This window comes from Balaenoptera acutorostrata, chromosome 7 (genome assembly GCF_949987535.1).
Source record: "Balaenoptera acutorostrata chromosome 7, mBalAcu1.1, whole genome shotgun sequence".
In the NCBI taxonomy this organism is placed as follows: domain Eukaryota; kingdom Metazoa; phylum Chordata; class Mammalia; order Artiodactyla; family Balaenopteridae; genus Balaenoptera; species Balaenoptera acutorostrata.
In genome coordinates this window covers 34,381,346-34,402,108 of record NC_080070.1, presented here as the reverse complement: position 1 = coordinate 34,402,108, position 20,763 = coordinate 34,381,346, and the positions used below count along the sequence as shown (strand labels likewise).

The 20,763-nt window shown below is 40.4% G+C and overlaps 1 protein-coding gene and 1 long non-coding RNA gene across 4 annotated transcripts in view; one reads left to right on the top strand and one right to left on the bottom strand.

Annotated features, from left to right (window-relative positions):
* Positions 1-9,445, bottom strand: part of LOC130708558 (uncharacterized) — a 282,747-nt gene extending 273,302 nt beyond the window's left edge. The window contains exons 1-2 of one of the 2 annotated variants that reach the window (XR_009008781.1): positions 9,286-9,445; positions 1,068-1,437 (exon numbers count right to left, since the gene is read on the bottom strand). This is a non-coding gene — a long non-coding RNA (uncharacterized LOC130708558). Of the gene's footprint in view, positions 1-1,067; positions 1,438-8,826; positions 8,918-9,285 lie in introns of those variants that run through there. The other variant, XR_009008782.1, reaches the window with a different exon arrangement.
* Positions 9,446-9,489: 44 nt separating this feature from the next.
* Positions 9,490-20,763, top strand: part of MET (MET proto-oncogene, receptor tyrosine kinase) — a 120,148-nt gene continuing 108,874 nt past the window's right edge. Inside the window, exon 1 of one of the 2 annotated variants that reach the window (XM_007195120.2) lies at positions 9,490-9,761. The gene's annotated coding sequence lies outside the window, so the exon portion shown is untranslated. The remainder of the gene's footprint in view (positions 9,762-20,763) is intronic. The other variant, XM_007195118.3, reaches the window with a different exon arrangement.

Genomic DNA, 20,763 nt, shown 5'->3' with positions numbered 1-20,763 from the left:
CAGCCTGCCCAGGGTGTGGGACAAGGTGGAGTGGGAGAGGGCCAATCAAGGAAGCCTTCCAACATTAGGTTTGGACCTTGAAGGATGAGTCAAAGTTTGCCGTGCAAATAAAATAAGGAAGGCCATTTCCACCAGAGGAATAAATAATGCCAATACCACTGCCTTTGCTGACAAGGCTGTTGACACTGCCTCCTTCGCCAGTCTCTTCTTGCAATAGAAGATACCCATGTTCTCCTTTGCTGGCTTTGGAGAAAGGCAAAAAAAGCAGGGGGAAAAAAAAAAAGTACTCACCAGGGCACACACCTTTCTAGATCAATTCTCATTTCCCATAACTGACAACAAAGTCAATACCTCTTCGTTATCATCCTTGGAGTTAAACTCCACCCTCTTCCCAGGGCAGGAGTGGTCTAAGAAGAGCAACCCAAATACTTATTCTAGAGTTTTGGACAGCCCCTTCCTCTCATTCCTGTTCTTGAGCTGCTCATGACAGGATCCTCATTGATCCAATAGCATCAGGACCTCTGTTCCACAGCTGTTCTTCCAACAAGAACCTACATGCCACACACTTCACCCCAAAAATGGCTCCACTTGCCAGTAGGAAGAAAACCTCTTTTCCTGCCACAGTCTGCCTTGGTCCTCCCTGTCTCCAAGGTACCTGAGATCTTCATGCCTGGCTCTCTTTGGCCCAGACAGTTTTAGAGCACTAGATTGTATTAAAATGTTCACATACAAATAATAATGATGATGATTTCTTTTAAAAGCAAAAGAAAGAAATGCTGAATTTTCTTGAAATTCCTCTAGTTATCCTGACAATTTCTCCTATTTAGACATAGTAAGATCATCATTCTGCACCAGTGATCACTATCGAGAAGTCAGGAAAAAAACAAACTCTCAAAATCAAAACAACTTCAAACGATAAAAGTTTCAGGTATTAAATGTAGTGTTTTTTTCAAGGAGTTCTGTTTCAAAATACACTTTGGTTGCAGCTTTAAAAAGATTCAGTCTGGGAAGCAGAACCACTATGAGTGATACGGAAGAAGGAATTTATAATAGGAATTAGTACTTACACGATTGTGGGAAGAGCTGGGAAGATAAAGATCCAAAGAATGTAGTTGAAGGAGCAGAAAAAAAGTCACGAACGTGTCAGAACTTGCAGGGAGCCAGTACGTCCTGCTCTTGGGATGAGACCACGAAGGCTATGGAAGGTTGCTGGCCCTTCATAGCTGCCACCTCTCTGAGTTGTCAGCCAAGCGTCCGGTGGAGGCCTGAGGTCACTTTTGATGGGCAAGGCCAGCATCAGGAAGGAGGGAAGAGCAAGAACAAACTGGCACCCAGCAGCACCCCTGGGTCTGACGATAACCTTCAGAGTATAATGACCGCTGCTTCTCTTCCGCGTCCCAGAACTCACACAGTTTTTACCTTTAGGCCAACTCCAATCTGGAATTACATGGAGAAGGAGAGTCTGAGAAACGTAGTTCCCAGAATAACCAAGTAGACAATACAACAATCTGGCACATTGGTATTTTGACTTAACTACCAGACCTCCAACAACTCATTGTGCAGGGACATACAAACACTCAAACTCAACAAGTCCAAAATGAAAGTGTCATCATGTCCCAGACTTTCATTAAATAACAAAAAATAAACAAATAAAAAGCAGCCTTTCTGAATATCGCTCAATTTATATTATTTCTAAGTGGTCCTGTATGTCCCACACCCAAGGCATCTATCAAACCTTCCTCTCTGTCCTGCACCCAAGAGTCTCTGCCTTACATCAAACTTACATCATTGCTCCCCTGCGTTAAAGAAATAGTTTTCCCTCTTGTCACCCTGCCTTCAACTCACCCTGCTCCAAACCCTCCATTAAGCCATAGTGACCTGTCTAAAACGTAAAATTCTAATTATTTTACTTAAAATATTTTAGTGGCTCCTTATCACCTACCATACAGATTTTCTTTCTTGGTGTGGTATATAAGACGCCTCATATTCTGATCCTCACCTACTTATTTAGCCTCGTTTCCTGCCCTTGTCCCAAACACACTGTGCTCCCAACTATTCTGAACTACTTGCAGAATGCTGAATACATAATTATTTTAAGCCTGTGTGCCTGCTCCCTCTGCTAAGAATTCATTTCCTCACCTCCATCACCCGGTAAATACAGTCACCTGGCAAACTCCTGCTCATCCTTTCACATGTGGCTCAGATGTGGCCTCCCTTGCAGTGTCTTCCATGTTTCCTCACCGCCCCCTGATCCCCACAGTTGGTCCATAACACTCTCCGAACAGTATTTAGCACTTGCCACATTGTATCAGGTCTGCTAATTTACATGCCGGTTTTCTGTGCTAGACTATGAGCCCCTCCGTGTTAAGGACCACATCTCATTCATCTTTGTAGCCCCAGACACTAACACTTCCCTGGCACATGGCAGGGGCTCAATAAACATTTGGTTAGGAATTTAGTTGATGGATTACAAAACCTGACATGTTTAAATATTTTATTCCATATTTATAACTGCTTGCATACAAATTATGATTCCCATAAAATATAGGTTTATATTTATAAAGAACTAGTTAATTTGGAAGTAATCCAGTATATGTGGATGGCCAAATATTGAAATTCAGTCTAAATCTTGAAACAGCCCTAAATCATATGACCTCACTGACCAGATTAATAAGATCTCAATTTCTAAATCTCAATTTCACTGGTGCTGTTTAAACAGCCTCTTGACCTGCCATCAGAATATAGAACAACAAAGGAAACATCTGGTTTTTCTTAACTTTGGGGTGACAAATCCATTTGTTAACAGTAGCAATGGGAGAGCCGACAGTACTTGATAACAGCTCTAACATGGGGAGCTCGGGCCAAAACAGATGGCCCAGACACTTCAGGGAAAGCTTTAAAAGATGTCTTTTCTAATTCAGGTTACACACTCCTTGAAAGTTCCTTCAACACAAGCAGAATGTTTGCAGATGATTTTATTAGTTCTGACTGTTCTGTCTAGAGGTTAGCTTGCAATTGCCTTTTGGGGGCAGTTTGGTTGGATTTTGTTTTTCAAAGTAAGTAAAGGCAGGAATGTTTATAATAGACCAAAAAACTGGAAGTCTGAAGCAGTTTGCATCACCACTGACTTTCTGAACATGACCTCTGACTGGTCATCATTTGCCTGTGCTCTCATTTTTTTTAATTCTTTGTTGGCAAACCAAGGTTAATCCAGAGTTAGTGCCTTTCCTTCCACGTACATACACTAATAGTAATTATGCTTAGACTCTGAGGTTGTTAAACAAAAGGTAAAAATCTGGCCAATGCAAAAGTGTTGGAACCATCTTTGTTATACATCATAATACATTAGTTATGTGTAATAGTTACAGTGACTCTAATTAAACCTTTCAAACATTCTATCATTTTTCAATGTCACTAAAACCTAGATATTCCCGCTTAAACTGTTAAATATTGTAGCCTTCTCTAAATCACCAAATTTACTTTTGGATTCACTAAATATACTATCCCTGAGTCATTAAATCAGTCAGTCATTGGAATAGAAAAAAGAATTTTATCATATTTGAACAAGGCAGTAGTTAATAAGAGCCACACACTGGAGTACTTTCTTTCTAATATAATGTCCCCTTATATACGATACAATTAGTAAATTGTTTGCTATATTCGCTCCAAACTTACAGGCTTCAGTAAAATTTTAGTTGATACTTAATTTTTTAAAATCATTTTCATCAGACTTTGAAACTGTTTTTATAGCTGAAGAAACCGATCCACGAGGGTTAAGTGCCAAAGCCCTCATCAAGTTAATGGTAAAACCTAGAATTGCAGTAATTACACAAACACACATATTCACATACACACATACTCACATACACATTTGTAAAGGGCTATTCATAAAGAAAAGTTGATCAATGAAAGAAATACTTTCTTTAGTGCATTATTTCACAAGATGGGTTAATCCATTTGTATTAGTGCCAAACCATTTAGATTAACAGATGAAATGGATAAGATAGTTGGGAAATAATGCTGTACTATGCTGTATAAAAATGCAAGATTTTTTTCCTGTTTTCTTTCCCAAAATGCTTTTACCAATTTACCACAAGGTAAAAAACAGAAAAGAAGAGGAGAGGAGAGGAGAAGAGAGGCGAGGAGAGAAAAAGAGAAAGAAGAAAAAAATTAATAGTTTCAGGGAGGAAAGTATTGATAGAAAGGGGGCAGACTTCTGGGACTTTCTGAAAGTTTTGGTCTTTATTTCTCATCTTCTGAAAAGACAAGAGACTCTCCAAAAGACCCTCTCTTAGGACTCCTGGCTCTCTGTCATCTGGTGCTTCCCTTTCTCTCCCACATTCTCCAGGTCCCCAAAGGAGAGCTCAGGAGTTATGAAAACAGAGACATTGGAGAGACGGCATTCCTGTTCGTTTTCACACTGGGAGGTCTTGGTCCTATGCACCCATAGCCCACCACGCAGGCCATCCAGACTGCCTAGGACCCATGCTCCAACCTGTGTAGTGTTTTATAGACCGACAACATAGGTGGTGTCAGCACCTTTATTCTGCATGGCAACATCCAGTCCCCGAGGGTCAAGCAGAGGGGTGGCCATGTCTTAGGCTGTGGCTGACTTTGTGGACGGAAAAGAAGGGAAAATTAAAGGAAGCCTTAAGTTATCCTGCCCCACGTTAAGAGCTGCATCATTCACCACAGGACCATGGACAGTTTATAATGGCTGCAAGGGGAAGTGCAGAGTTCTAGAAAGAGACAGACTTAGGCCTGTTGTGTGACCCTGGATAAGTTACATGATCTCTCTGAGCTTCATTTCCCTGGATGTAAACTGAGAAGGATAATACCCATCCTGGAGTTTTTTGTTATGAGGACCTAAGTAGAACTCAAACACATGACTGATACATAGTAGACATTTAATAAATGAGAGCGAAGTATGTTATACCTTTGCCTGATTTGGGGAAAGAGGCAACAAGACGGATGTGAAAATGAACCAAATCACTAACAAAATTGCAGCACCCTGTTGGAGATGGTAATTTATTTTCAATTTCTCTGCCTCCAGTCTCCTAGACCTTCTGATTAAAATCGTGATACTTGTAACTTCAAGAGCCTAGCAGTCTTGTACTTGTCCTCAATATTGAATATGCTTACTTATATTTTTAGATAACTTAACATTGCATGTTTTATTTTTAGACAGCCCAGCCACAAACAAATGACCATTATAAATCAACATAAAAGCAGTTCATACTGAAAGTGCCCTCTTCTAACCCTTTGTAGCTGGTATTTCCATTCTTTAAGGCAAGGTTTCCCAAAATATGTTACCTATTGAACTAATTTTATAGAAAATTGCTACTGAAGATGTTAAGAGGAAAAAAAGCATGTTTTTGTTTGTTCTGTTGTTGTTTTTCCATGTGACTTTCCAGAATCTTCAATATTCTAACGTGCATGATGTATCTCTAAAAAGGTAAGAGGAGTCCTATATCCCCGAACTGTATTTGCCAACAGAGATGATCTGAGGAACAATCACCTGAATTCTTCTTGTCGTTTTGGAGACACATTTTCCATAGGCACAATAATAGGGGCATTGGGGTCGGTGAAGGGAGGAGAGCAGAGAGAATCCAAGAATAAATAAGAGAGGGGACACAAATTCTAATGCCTAAGAAAGTGACATCAAGATCAGAGGTAGGCTGGATGCATTACAAGAGAAGATGGGAGGACAATGGCAAACCACTGGGAGGACAACGGCAAACTGCAGAACATGTCCTCTGTCTACACAACTCAAACTTTTAAAACACATTCTACGGGCCTGTGCATGTCTGTGGGCCCTGCCTTCCACAGGTTGCCAGCAAGAAGCCGCTGTTCTAAGAAGATTGCTTTCATTTTTGTTTCAAAAACAGTGCCATGTGAATGAACTTAAAGAGTGCCATCAAAGATCCGAATTGTTATCTGTTGAAGGGAGAGCAGAAAGGATGTGGCATGTTTAGAGCAGGTTTAGAGCAGCTGTTCCTCTACCCTCTTGACCATGGCTACCATTAGGCCCACCTCAGGGTTAAGAGATGGGATCCTCCTTATAGTTTAGCACTATGTGTTATTCACAAATACATGGAAAATAATAACTCATGCCTTTGAGCACTTATATTTTACCAGACACTATTTCATGTCCTTCACTTATAGCTTCTCATTTCATCCTCACAATAACACTATTATTTTCCCCATTTTACAGATATGGCACAGAGACTTTAAGCCACTGACCTACAGTTACATAGCTAGCAAGCAGCAGAACTGGGATTGAAATCCAGGCTGTCTGGTTCTAAAACCCACACTCTTAACTACTGTGCTAGACTTAGTCTTGGAGATGTCTTGCTTCTCATCTGAGAGGTATATCAGCTTTGAAGGCTTCTGGCCGCAGGTGACAGAAACCCTGCCTAACAGTGTCTGGAATGAGTATTTTTTCCACAAAACAAGAAATCTGGAAGCAGGTGTCTACTGGCATTGGTGCTACAGCTCAGCAGTGTCAGAGCCAACTTCTCTCCTCATGGTCACAAGATAGCTAGCTCTCTGCCGGATATTCTACATAAAATCAAGAAAGCAAGAAGTGGGAAGGAGTGGCACAAGTTCATTACATCCCTTTAATCAGAAAACAGACTTCAGCTTAATCTCACTGCCAGAGTGACATTACATGGCCATGTCTAACTGCAAAGGAGTCTGGGAAAGCAAGTATTTCTCCTTTCCAGCCCTAAGAGTGGAGGGAAGCAAGGGAATATCTAGTTAGGAACAGGTGCTGGCCTCGCCAGCCAAGAGCGTCAGCCAAAAGGGTTTGGTTTGGTTCGGAAAATACCAACAGAACTTCATCATACAGTGTGTCACCCATGCCATGGACCCAAGGAAAGTTAAACAGCAACAATTAGAGTTTGCCACAAAACCAAAATGGAATTGTAGAATTCCTATTGCTTTTTTAAAGTATCTGCTTCTATCCAAAACCAAATATGTGAAATTATACTTCTAACCCTTTTCCTGAAAGGGAAACCTATCAAGTAGTGTGTAAAAACTATTTGATTTTCACACACTCAGATACTTTTTAGTGACGTTATTCTTAGTTACATTATTTTTATTAAATGTTTTCTCCTTCTTTATGATTAACAAACCAAAAAGACAATTTTTAATCCAGTTTCAAAACTGGATTGAAATTTGTCAGTAACTAGAAAGTAGGAAACTTCAGGGCTGAAAATATAGAATAGGTTATGTGGATTTATAAGCTATTTTATTTTCCAGTTTGCATTGGCTTTGCTGGGTCTTCCTACCACTTTAATTGTAATTTTTTTCTTTTATATTTTTATCATAGCACACAAACTCAGAAAACCTGTTACGGCAACTACATAATGCAATCTAAAAATCCAGTTAACATATTGCTATGGAAACCAGGAAACAGAAAAATAGAAACAGTACTCTAATCATTCATTTGGACAGCTATGGCTAGTTGTGTGTGTGTGTGTGTCTGAACTCATTAGTTTATTCACCTTTTATTTAAAGTTGGTCCTAAACCCAAATATATAACTGATCTGTCCATAAATAGGACCAGTGCCCTTCAACCAGTAAATTTGCATTTTAATGTGAAGTAGTCCTTGTTAAATTGTGTCACATGATATGAGGAACTCTTCAGTAGGACTGGGTTGTTTATGTAACCTTGCCAGCCTGTAGCCTCTTGGCACAGTGTGAAGAACACCTGGCTGGGATTTGAGAGCTGGGTTCTAATCACTCCTCTTTTACTAACCAGTTGTGTGACCCTCTTAGGAACTCTTAGGCACTCAGTTTCCTCATCTGCAAACGGTTCCATGCAGGGCTCTAGTATTATGTAACGAGAACTTTCTTTTTCCACAAAACTGAGGACTCAGGGCTTCCCTGGTGGCGCAGTGGTTGGGAGTCTGCCTGCCAATGCAGGGGACACGGGTTCGAGCCCTGGTCTGGGAAGACCCCACATGCCGCGGAGCAACTAGGCCCGTGAGCCACAACCATTGAGCCTGCGCGTCTGGAGCCTGTGCTCCGCAACAAGAGAGGCCGCGATAGTGAGAGGCCCGCGCACCGCGATGAAGAGTGGCCCCCACTTGCCGCAACTAGAGAAAGCCCTCGCACAGAAACGAAGACCCAACACAGCCAAAAATAAATAAATAAATAAATAAAAATTAAAAAAAAAAAACAAAACTGGGGACTCATGAGGTAATCACTTTTGAGGGTTGATAGTGCTCTGTGTAGTTCATGGTAGATAAGAAGCTCTCCGGAAAACGTTAAGTATCCTAACTATATTTTCTATTTTTCATTCTGTGGTCATTCCTGGACCCACTCAGTAAATGTTGTTTCGCCCCTTGACGCTCACTAACAGCCGCCATTATCTGACCAGCCCTCGAGAGAGTAGGAAAGAAAGGCGAGCTACTAAGTCCTCACAGGAGAGGCTCTTCCTGTGAGCTTGTTACCTGCGAGTGTTTTATTTCCTCTTGAAGGTTAATGCCAATTTTTATACTCAGACACGTGAGATATTAAAAGCTACCCTAACACAAATTAATCCACCAAACCCCCAACCTTTTTTAATATCATAAGATTTCAACATTCAAGAATTAAACTTTTGTGCAGTTGTGCTTCCTCACTGCTGTTTGTTATTTAATCAGCCTGTTTCCTGCTATGAACGGGGTGGGGGGTGGCGGGGAGGGGGGAACAGTTAAAGCAGCAAGTTTCCTCAGGGTTAAACTGTGTTGTTTCTCCTTCCAGAAATCTGAGTTATTACAGTCGGGGATAATCGCTGCATAACGAAATCATTGGGACAATTCGTCCATCCACTCCTACCTCCGTCCCTGACAATGAATTCCTTGTTTGTGTGGTGCCCAAATCTCCGCGTCCCCGCGTCAGCGCCCGGCGGCTAACAGAGACGAGGCGCGGGAGACGGTCCTCACAGCAGAGCCTCGCGCTTTTCGCGCCGGCAGCGCGCGGGGGGGGGGGGGGAGGGGCGCCGTGTGCGCGCCTAGTGCTCTCGGTGCGCCAGGGCCGCTGGCTGCACGGGCACCAGGAGGGGGAGACTCAGTCCCGCTTATCTCCCGCTGTGCTAAGTTCAAACTGCCCGAGCTGGTGGGGAGGAGAGTGCGTGCGGCCAGGGCGAGAAAACTTCTACTCCACCTAGAAAGTTTCACCTTGTGGGCGGGGGGAGGGGCGGAGGAAACGCGACCCCCGCGGGGCCCGGCGCGGCGCGCGGGCGGCAGGAAGGGCGGGGGCCGATTTCCCCCTCAGGGTGTTGTTGCCAGTCCCCACCTCAGCGGTCCTTGGACCCGTGGACGAGGTGGACGGACAGCGCACGAGACAGACGGACACGTGCAGGGTCGGGCGGACGAGAGCACGAGTCGGGTCTCCTGGCCGTTCCTCCCGGCTGGACGCGCCCGGGCCGCCGCGGGCCGCGCGCGCCGATGCCCGGCTGAGTCACGGCCCGGGCAGCGCGCGGGTGGGAAGGGGCGGAGGGAACGCGGGTGGGAAGGGGCGGAGGGAGCGCGGCCGGCGCGAGGACGGGGCGTTCGGCTGGGCCCGGCCACAGGTGACCCGGAGGCTCTCGCCGCCCGCGGCGCCCAGAGCGCTTTGTGACCAGATGCGAAGCCCAGCGGAGGGCGCGAGCCAGATGCGGGGCGACAGCTGACTTGCTGCGAGGAGGCAGGGAGGCGCGGAGCTCGCGGGTGGTCCCTACGCGGTTGATCCCTGCGCGGTTGACGTCTCCGCCGGCTCCTGGCCGCCGCAAGGTAAAAACTACAGCCCCTTTCGTATCCTGCACCCTATCTTTCGCCCCTGCCCTTCTGCTCTTTGTTCCCCTAAGAGACCTGACTGCTGTTCCAGAGGGCAAGACCCGGGAGGTGGGCGAGAGTTTAGGGGCTTCAGAAACTGAAGAGCTGTGGCCCCAGGGGCGAGGTCGAAACTAGAATGGGGCTTTTCGTTTTAGGGGGTTGCTTCTGACAGCCACCTGTGTGACTCAGGAGAGGGGCGCTGGGGTGGGCGATGGTGTATGACTGTTATGGCCCAGCAAGTTTCAAGGCTGTGATCTGAGTCAGCCTTTACAAAAGTGATCCGGTCACCCTGACGGAGGGTGATGTGGCCAGCAAGGTTCGAGCCAGCAGTTTCCTTGTTCCCATCCTTGCTTTATATCTGTATTACGTGAGGCCCCTTGCAAGGGGCAGGTGTTTCTGTGAGGGTCTGAATTCTTAATTTCTGGCAAATACACAGCGCTTGTTGTGACCTATCGTTTTCAATCTTACCTTATCTCTCTGCTGGGGCTCTGTGGAGGACATCTGTCTTATTAGGTGAAACAGATTATAACCAGAGGTCGGGCAATCAGGCTACGACTGTTACTGACCCAATAATTAAAGCACGAACGAAAGGATTTTCACAGACTATCTACAATGCAGAATTTACTCCAAAGTACGGGTTCCCATTTCATACCTTTTATGTTTTAAAAGAGCCATTTACTAATTTGGCAGTTGGAGAGAGTTCCTGTGGCTCATGCATGAATAGTTCTGCCCAGTGTGTTTTACCTTATCACAGTTTTATGTTCAAAGGAGCCCTGGGGCAGAATGAAATATTGTCAACTCTCTTAGGCAAAATAATCAGGATACTTTAATTGCCAAGTTAAGACGGTCGGTGAATATGAGAGGATTGTAAAAACTGATGTTGGAGAGAATATAGACTATCCGGACCCTCTCCTGAATTTTAAGAGCACTGTTCACATTTTGTAGAGTTGGGTGGAGGTTTATTTTGTCATTTCCATCAGGCAGACACATGCACATTGCCATGCAAATGGATTCAGAAAAACATTTTCCTTTACAGCTAAACTATTATAGCTGACTAATGAATTTTTTCTGCATGAAGATGATCTGAAAATGATGTACATCGTATTTCTCTGTGCCTCTGGGACATAAATTGTGCTTTTATGTAAAGTGTAAGTGGTGCTTGGATTATTTACAGGTACATAGTTTTTCTTCCTAGCTCCAAGCTTATTGGGCTTTGTTTTAACATGTAAACTTCCATAATGGAACAGAAAGTGAGGTGCTTTGGTTCCAATTGTAGACTGCAAGTCTGTGGTGTACTCAGTGTGCATTCTTTTTGAATTGCTGAATAATACAAGTAAAATTTACATCACTCATAAGAAATTTTTGTAGTACCAAAAATGTGGCTGATTGCCTATAAAATTTACTGGTGTTTTAAAAATTCTGTTCAGGTTTCAAACTTAACAGCGCATAAACCTATAGTTATTAACCTAAATATATTTTGATTTTAACATAATGGAATTTATGGCATTTAGAAGATGATCTGCTGACTACTGGTTTTTCAAATATTGCTTTATTCTTAATACATCACAGTAGAGGTTTACATTAGATGTACTTTCCATGACTTCAGAATTAGTGGTTGAGGTTTATCTGAATAATAAATATGTATAAGATTAACCATAGCCAGTTAGTATGAAAGTTCGTAACTAATATTTTCATGACTTTTAAACTTACAATAAAAGAAAAATGACACTTTTCTAAGCAGCAGAAAAACCCTTATCTTATAAATCCCTTTTAAGACTATGACCCACTATAATCTTGAAATTCTTTAAAATTTGTTCCAAGGAGAATTAGACTAAGAAATACATTTCAAAAATCAATTTCCTTAGCTGTTGGTTAAAGAAGAAAAAAAATAGTCCAAAATAGCATTAGTCTGATTTTCCTTTTGCACATCTACATGATAGCCTCAAATAAACTTTTTCTCAAATGTGGTCATCTCAAAACAAAGTGAATAACTCAAAAGAGCTAACATTCTCTTAGGACACACACCTTTCTCTAAGTGGCTGCACTAGTGCCTGTGGTGACACACCCATGATGAGTACACAGTTCCCTACAAATTCAGAGCACCTCCCATCTCTCTGCCCTCTTCCTCCTCATCTCTTCCCCTTGGTTTGGTGAGAGCTGCTTCCAAGCTTTCTGTGCCCCCATTTCTTCCCTCTAATTTCATGTTTTCTTCACTGCCATTAGGCTCACCAGAATCATCTATGCTTTCCTTTCCCATCATCCCCAATATTTTTCTTGAGCTGCTATGATTGTTCATGGGACACTGAATTTCCTAATTGTGCTACCTTAAGGGGAGAAAATATGCAGAAACTCAAGTGCCAGGGAGTTTACCTCACTGGTGTATGTTGAAACTGGTGTCTTTGACTCTGAGCCCTCAGGGCAGAGTTTCTTCATGGGCTTTGCTCAGTGCAAAATAAATAGTCACCTCTTAGTAATAAATGATAGATATACTGACTAATGTCAATTCAGGATCACTGATTCCCTGTTCTTAACAGAGTTGCTGCCAGGCCCACATTTGCTTCAGCAAAAATAGCTAAGAACTGTAGGTTAAACATCATATGTGTCTGGTACTAGAGGAACATTTTTAGAAAGGAAGAAGTGAAATATCTGCCCTTGAAGAATTAGATATTCAGATAAATAAATCTCGTGCAAAATGGAATCAAGGTCCGTAATTGTTAAGCGGACATTACAAGAGAGTGACAACCTTGGAAACCATCCCACTTGCTATTAAATAATAGAAATTTTTTTTAAATCAAAAGATTGGAACTTAACTCTTAAAATTTTGAAGCTGCTTCTGAGTATATCATCTTTCTGATACTACAACAACCTTACAGAATAGGCAAGGCTGATTTCACTATCTTAACCTCCCCATGTTATAGACAGGGAACCTGTGCATGAGCCTAGCCCCCATGCTGTCTCAACAGCACCACAGCCTCTGCCCAGCCATCAAGGAAGGTTAACTCTTTGAAGCATTTTGCACTGAGGCGTACATTGGGATCCTTAGGTTAGTGATAAATGATGACTGTAACATTTCTAGTCTTGGAAGTTTTTCTCACCTTCTGTTTCTCCAGTTCTCTTTTTCTCTCTTTCTCTTTTTGTAGTAAAGCATACCAAGAAAAAGCTCCATTCATATGTGTGGGGCATTCTCCTATTATCATATTAAGAGCTGTGAGTAATTTTGTAATCTACCCTTCTATCAGAAAGCCCATTCTCAGATATCTCTTCAGCTGTGTTTAACAGTTTAGTATATTCCCCTTGGGACTTGTTTCAATAAAAACATCCAGTAAAATCTGACTACTTTGCTTTTCAAGGGACAAAATGAAGGATGTGTTTTTATAAGCTGTAAAATATAATTGAGAGAAAAATCACACGTGTGGCATTTGTAACAGGAGGTGTGAGCACAGTGAAATTAAAAAAAAAAAAAGTGAACTGGCTAATTGCATTCCCAAGTATACATGTTTCTCCTGTGATTGTATAAATTTGTGCAAGTATGTTTATACAGGTTACTCCTGTTGTTTTAAATTTCTATGATAAATTATGTAGCTATAGGGCAAATAGAAATTATATAAGAATTTATGAGCCATATAGATTATATAATGGTCCATAGGATTTGAAAAGTATTTCTTCTAATATAACAAAGGATTATTAGGAAATTTGGCCCAAGCAATTATGAAAAATGGTCAGAGAATCACAGGTTCTAGTGAAAGCCAGGTTCCTGTACTCTAAGAATGTGACTGAGGATTTAGCCGTTCAGGATAATTTGTTATGCACCTACCAGGCATGATTCTAGACTCTGGCAATGCAGCAGAGAATAAAACAGACAAAAGTCTCTGGCCTCATGATGCTCTGTTCTATAATGAGGAAGGCAAACAGTAAATAAAACACATAAATAAGATGTGTGTGAAGTGGTAATGAGAGCTATAAGGAAGCATAAAGTGGAAAGAGGAGTAGTGACTGTCAAGGCTAAGAGGGAATGAGCTGGTGACTGAAAAATTCAGTACTGGGGTCAGAGAAGGCCTTAATTCAAAGGTGCCCTTTGAGCTAGAACCTGACGGAGGTGAAAGAATAAGGCAGAGCTTCTCCTTCACATTCCTTGGGAGTGTCATTCTCATTTTTTTATCTCTGGAAGTGTGCAATGCACAGCCTGCACAACTGTACGTGGAGTCCCTGGTCTTTTATGGGAAGTACCTGGACAGTGCCTGCCATACTTAATTATAGTCTCAAAGGTGAAGATGAAGGAGAGGCCCACATCCCTTGGTTTGAGGGCAATGAAAGAAAAGAACCGTGGTATTTTCTTGCATTTACCTGGTCCCATCCCCACACCCCATCCTTGATCAGGGATATTGCTCCATTCAGACAATTTTCTTTCTTATTTTCTACACAGTGACCCTGACCCAGTGGAATTTGATGAGACTAATACCCATAGCTTTGTCACAGATCCCTTTCGTAGTGTAAATCTGGAGACAGCAAAGGCAATTGCTGATGGTTTACAGCTTCTGTCTGCTGTGTACTTCTTTCTTGCCTTCTCTCTCTCTCCTTCCTTTTCCCTTTCCAGTGTTAAACCATTGTGTTGGATTTTCTTCTTCTTTTCTTTCTTCCCCCTATGCTTTGTCTGTATCCTGTATGAAGATTTGCAAACAGGTAACCTAAATGAGTAAAACCAACCAAAAACTGGGACCAAAAACCTGCTCAGAAAAAGTCCTACCTAAGAGGGAGCAGCCACTGCTTGGCATCATCAGAGTTGCCGTGAGGCTCAATGAGTGGCATGGGCCCATGTGGTGGTGTCTTTCAGCTTTTCAAAAGCTAGAAATCTCTCAATTTTAACATGTTGACTCAGAATCTTTAAAATTGTTTAAGCTAGAGAGACAAAATGTTTGCAGGCCAGATTTACAATCTTGGCCACAACTATACCTGCCAAGTTGTCCCCTGTTTCACCTGCAGGTGCTGTTTAATTCAGCAGCATGCACAGCCAAAGAGCCCCAGGACTGCTTCTGAAGAGTATTTTATCTTTTAGAGTTCTCAGCCTTTTTTCCTCATTGGAAAATTAGCTCAGCAACTAAGAAAAAAAATATTTTCTAATTCATCATCTATCGGCACATAGTTATTTTCCTAAACTCATCAACCCACATGCTTTCTGTCAAACTATGTATATTTCTAAACTATAAGAGTAATGTAGTCATTTCATTCTTAAACTGCAGCAATAATTTCCTGAAATCTAAATTCATCATAACTTTATATGTAGATTTCCTATTTCATTTCCAGGTTCTCATTCAGAATAAACTCTCTGTTTAGAATACTGGTGCTTTCTCTGTTTTGTTTTGATTTTTAAGACCTGCCTGGACTTCACCAGTTGTTATTCCTCCACCACTGAAATTCAAAACGTGCACTGTGTTGGTTTTGAGTACCCTTTAAAAGCCATTAGATCAGTGTTGCAGTCTATTTTTCCAAAGGAATAAAAGCTCACAGGTTGTGCACTAACTTGTTTCCTTTAATCCTAAAAACTCGGTGAAATACCCAGGCTAGCGGCCTTCCGGAAAGCCATTGTGTTAGAACGGAAGATCATGTACTGTATTTCTTCCTACTATTTTAAATGCAAATATAATAATATGTCATGAAACAGTGCACATATTAAGATCAGTGGCCTTTTCCTGTTTTCAAATGATCTCTTGTTCTCTAATAGCTGGAAATCTGAACCTAGCACCTAGACTCTCAGGTCCAATTTTAAAGTTGTATGTAAAAAAAAAAAAATTGACTTGGAGGAATTAAAATGTACTCCAATTGTTCGATAAGACCATGGGATGTTTCTGGTTTTTAATATTTTATTGAAAATATCAAGAAGAGCATTCAGAGCTAGAGACCTTTGAAATAATGTAGTCTTCACAAATGAGAGAGGTGGAGTAAATTTGTTTATCAGAAGGCAGGTTGTCTCCTTTGAGGCCTAATCATGTGGGAAAGTAAAACCCAGCCAAGTTTTAGGTCCATAAGACAACTCAAACTATCTTTAAAAATAAATTTTGGCTTTTTTGGGACTATTGTGTGTTTAGACCAACATTTTACCTCTTAAAATTTAAACCTAGGGGTCTTTTAAAGGAAATTTAATCCATGTGTTTTTGATTCACTAAATCCTAAATCATTACCCATAAACTGTATGTCTTTCTAAGCTCTTTGATGTCTAAGAAATCTTTGAAACCATGTAAGGCTCCTTTTGTTCCAGAAAAATAGGAAGTTGGTTTTTGTTAAGGGTCAGTAAACAGCATCTTCAAAAATCTGAGTTAGGTCTAAAATCCTGCAACCATAACAAAATGGATGTTTGAATGAGTACTAATGCATTTTTCTGATGCAATGTGAAAAATGTAAGTACTTTTAAGGACCTTGCTCACTATTGGTATTCCATTGTAATCCTTACTAACCCCAAGGAAATTATTTTGGAACAACTCCTCTTTCTATTACAATATAAAGTCCAAATGTTTATCATTTTATCCTGGCACACAGTAGGTACTCAGTAAATATTTTGTTAAATGTTAAATGAATGACTTCTTCTTCTGCCCAGAACCTTCCAGCTAATGTCAATCTTTTTATTCAGTATCAATATCCATCTGTCATGTCTTGGAATGAGATCTATTCTGAGTCAGTGACCTGGTTCAACAAATTTTAAAAATAAGCCATCTAACTAAATATATGACATTTATTGAAATTCATTCTGTACCATGACGCAACAGCCTTGCAAAGAGTGCTGAAAATAGGAAGGAATTTCTAGGCTAATTTGATAAAATATTCAGTTGTTACCATATGCTTTCTGAAAATTGATTTTTTTTCCCTTTTACTGTTCCTGCCATCCTTCCTCCCACCTTGACATGCTTACTGATTGAAAGCTTTGCACAGAAAAGGGCAGGTCATTTGTATCTATAAGCAAGAGCAGCAAGTTCAAACAGGCTTGGAAAACATAATGCTATAATCATAAGTTGCCATAATATAGGAGGGGAGAGAGGGGTACTCAACAGTAATAGTGGTGTTGGGTTTTGCTCCAAATTACATAGATGACACATCTTTGAACTCTATTGTGTGGGGGAAAAAAACACCTTCTTACTGTAGTTAGATTTCCTGTTTGTGAGTGTGTATTTTCTGGTAACTAGACTTCCCATATAGACTTGAAATAAATATGTAGCTTTAAGTGCAATTGAAATCCACATGATTAGAGTACTGAAGGCTATGGAGACAGCAACTCCTTCTCTCTAAAAGAAAGAAAGTAGTGTTTAGAAGGCATAGTACTGAAGCATGGTCATTGACATTTTTCTTGATATCATGTTGTGAATTTCTAACAACTCATAACATTTTGTCCCCAGAAAACCTTTCCTGATCAAAAGTGTGTTGTTTCTTTATGACATTGAGGTGCCAGAATTTGTCAATTTTTTATATGCTGGTGGGAACAAAAAGGAAAATTGTGCTATTATGGTCTTGAAATGGAGGTTTTCTTAGGTGAATCTGAAAGTTTGCTGAATACATATATTATCATTAAAACTTGTTTTGAAATTTAATTGTAGATAGCACTGTATAAGGAGTAACTTATTTATGTAGTTTTCACATGCTTAATTTCAATTTCAGTGGTTGACCAAACCATCAGTAATAATTATATATCCATGTGTTTGTACACATTTACATTTAGAGGATTTTTTAAACTCTAATTAAAAGGTCTCACAGCTTGATAAATGAGCAGTCAAATGCCTCTGTATTTGTACATTTGGAAAAATGTAATTCAATTTAAGACATTTTTGTGATAACTCTCATGCTACAAGTATAGGAAATAGTTAATGAAGGAGAAGACCTGCAGGTTTTACCAGGGTAATGGGTCAGCAAGGTTAAAGGAATGGAGAGGTGGGTGGATACGCTTAAGGGTCATGGATTTGGGTGCATTGCAAGTCATGAAGAGAGTGTCCCATTAGGAATCAGGCTGCCACCTTCCAAATAGGAAAAAGGCTGGTCAAAACTGAGTGGGGAATCAAGGGAAGCTCACAGGAAAATGGTAGGCACATGATAAGCAAAGTCGAAGCTTCCTCCAACTCTGTCACAGGTGGTTTGATTCTGGGAGAAACTAGGCTATCATCTACCCATTTCTAAATCAGCCCTCTTAGTCTATCCTACCCTTAGCTACCAGTAAGAATAGCAGGAATATGTAGCAGAAAAAGAGGGACTTCTATTCTGAGTGTCAGAGGCATGTCCTATGCACTCTTTTAGCTACTCAAAAACACTGTAAATGAAATTCTGTGTTCTCAGAAGGAATCAGAGTATTAAAAGAAAAACCCAGCTTACAAATGTTTTATACCATTTTCACGACTAAAATTTTCTAGCATATCAGGGCATTATAATGCATTTGTTACTGTTGGGATCAAAAGTTATGGCCCTTAAAACTATATCAATAATTATTTTCCATTGGGATATCATCTGCAGTGTATGTATATTAGCTTTTCTTGCGGATATTATCTTGAGACCATTTCTTTGGGTCTCGATTGTACAGAGTTAATGCTTTAGTGTGTGTAAGAATTGTACTTCTCATGTTCTAAACTTATACAGTAGTCTAAAGAGTTAAGGAAAGCTTATATCAGGGCCTGCCTTCACTTCCTGTCTTTTTGCTACTCTGAGAGTCTCAGGTGAGCAGCTGTCATCTGATTCTGGCCTCACATTCAGACAGAATCCCTCCAGCTCCTGCTGAAGGGCACACTGTCCAAAGTGAGCTCGCGTCCTGACCACTCTCTAGTTAAGATAAGGACAGCAGACAAATAGAATCATTTAGGGCCTGTGTGAAACTTTGGACCTAAAATATTACCCTAGCTGTTTTTTTTTTTTTAACTGAGAGTAAAAGTGTACAGTAAATATTTTAAGTTCTATTGAATTATATAGAGAAGCAATCAAAGCAAAGGTTGTTGACAGAAGAAAGCTTTCTCCTAACAGAAATGAATATGCATTTTGGACTTTTTAAAATTCACTTTCTGTCATGTCAAAATTAAGATACTTCTAAATTTTATTTCAGTCTCACTAACACACATTTGGATTGTTCATTGAAATTTGTACGTCAAGGTCCAATGACTTTAAACATTCTTATAGTCTTCAAATAGCTTACCAAAAAGTTGTTCTTTAAATCACCAGAAAAGTGCAGATAAAACCCCAGACAGTTTCATTAATGATAATGAAAGGTGACAGCTCTTGAATCTATGTCATAACTTGATTAATTGCTTTCCAAATGTTATTAAAGATTCTAAATGAATAACAAGACTTGTATTTAGAGTCAAGTCTCCCTCACAATTCCTAAATGGGTTTTAATTTTCAGACTTAGATAATTATTATATCTGATTCATTTCTTTAACATCTTTAGACTGTTGGTCTTATTGAAAAGAGAACAGAGTATCTGTTTCAATATGTTTTTCTTTTCCCTGAAGTTATTCCTTACAGATTTCAATAATAATGGTTTTGAAATAAAAATAATCAAATGCTGGCATTTCTTCTTAATAAGCGTTCATAGATCTGATGAATTAATAAACATTACAAAGAATTCACTACAGAGGTTATGATTATGGGACCATTTAATTCCCAAATCTGCCATGCTGACTGTTTAGATACTCAATGAAAATGAGCATTGTGCATTAGGATAAGTATTATTTCTCAAGAGAACTTTTATTCTTGTTTTGGTCATTGCCCATTTTGGCCAATTCATAGCACCTGCTTCTCTTACCAGCAAATCTGTTTACTTGTCTCTAGTCTCATTTTTACCCTTTCCCACCACAATTATTACAAACTTCCACTATTCCCTCAAGCTCTTGAATCTCATTGGCTCCCCTTCTTCTCAGTGTAGTATCTTCCCTCATAGTTTAGAGAGCAAACAGAAGCCTGAATAGTTTTCTGTGTCACCCACCCCCCCGTTATTACTTCCTTGCTTCTCTATCAAATGATGAAATGGTCTTTTCAACCTATGGTCTCGATCCCATTCTTCCCCACATCTTCCAGCACCTTGCTCCATCTATCCCACCTTCCCTACCAACCCTTCTCATCTTTAAAATCTCCATTGCCTTTTTTCATTCAGCCCTTACTCAACTCGCTGCTTCTAGAAAGAAGCACACACCCTGAGAAGATCCTTAATATACAGTTACCTTAAGTATTCATTCCTATTTCTGCCTTATCCTTTAAATAAAGAATTCTTGAAAATCACTATCTCATTTTTTCTACTATCATTCATTCTTTAACTTATTCAACTCAAGCAGTCTCTTCCCCACTCCCAAGAAGATATCCTCACTCTAATCACTGGAAACCTCATTGCCAAATCTGACAGACACTTCTGTTATCCCACTTGACCCCTCTATGAGATTTGACACTATACATCTTGCTTTTCCTTTCTTGAAATTTCTCAAGCTTCTGAAATACCACTCAAACCTTTCCTTCAGCCTTTAGATAGAAAATTTAGATTCTGGTCTTTAGGGTTCCATCTGAATCCCTCCTTTCTCTTACTGAACATGCCTATGGGTGATCTCATTTACCTCCATGACTTCAAATACACCGATGGATCAGTGGTTCACCAATTGCTATCTCAAACTCCCTCTTCTCTCTAAACCACTGTGCCCATGTTGTTAGTCACCTTAAAGACACTGCCACTTGAATGACCAACAGACACTCAGTTATTAACTGAACTATTATTTTTGCCCCAAAACTCTTCTCTGCCTATTTTCCTTACCTTTGTTTATTACACCCAAGGTAGACATTTTTTAGCCATCTTTGATTTCTCAGTCTCCTCAATGGTCAGTATTGATGTTGCATCATTGTCACATAAATTTCTAATCTAGTCCTTTCTTTCTGTTATATCCATACTGCCAGAGTTTTTATTCAGGATCATTCTTTCATGTATTCATTCCATTATCTATTCTTCAACAAATTCTTA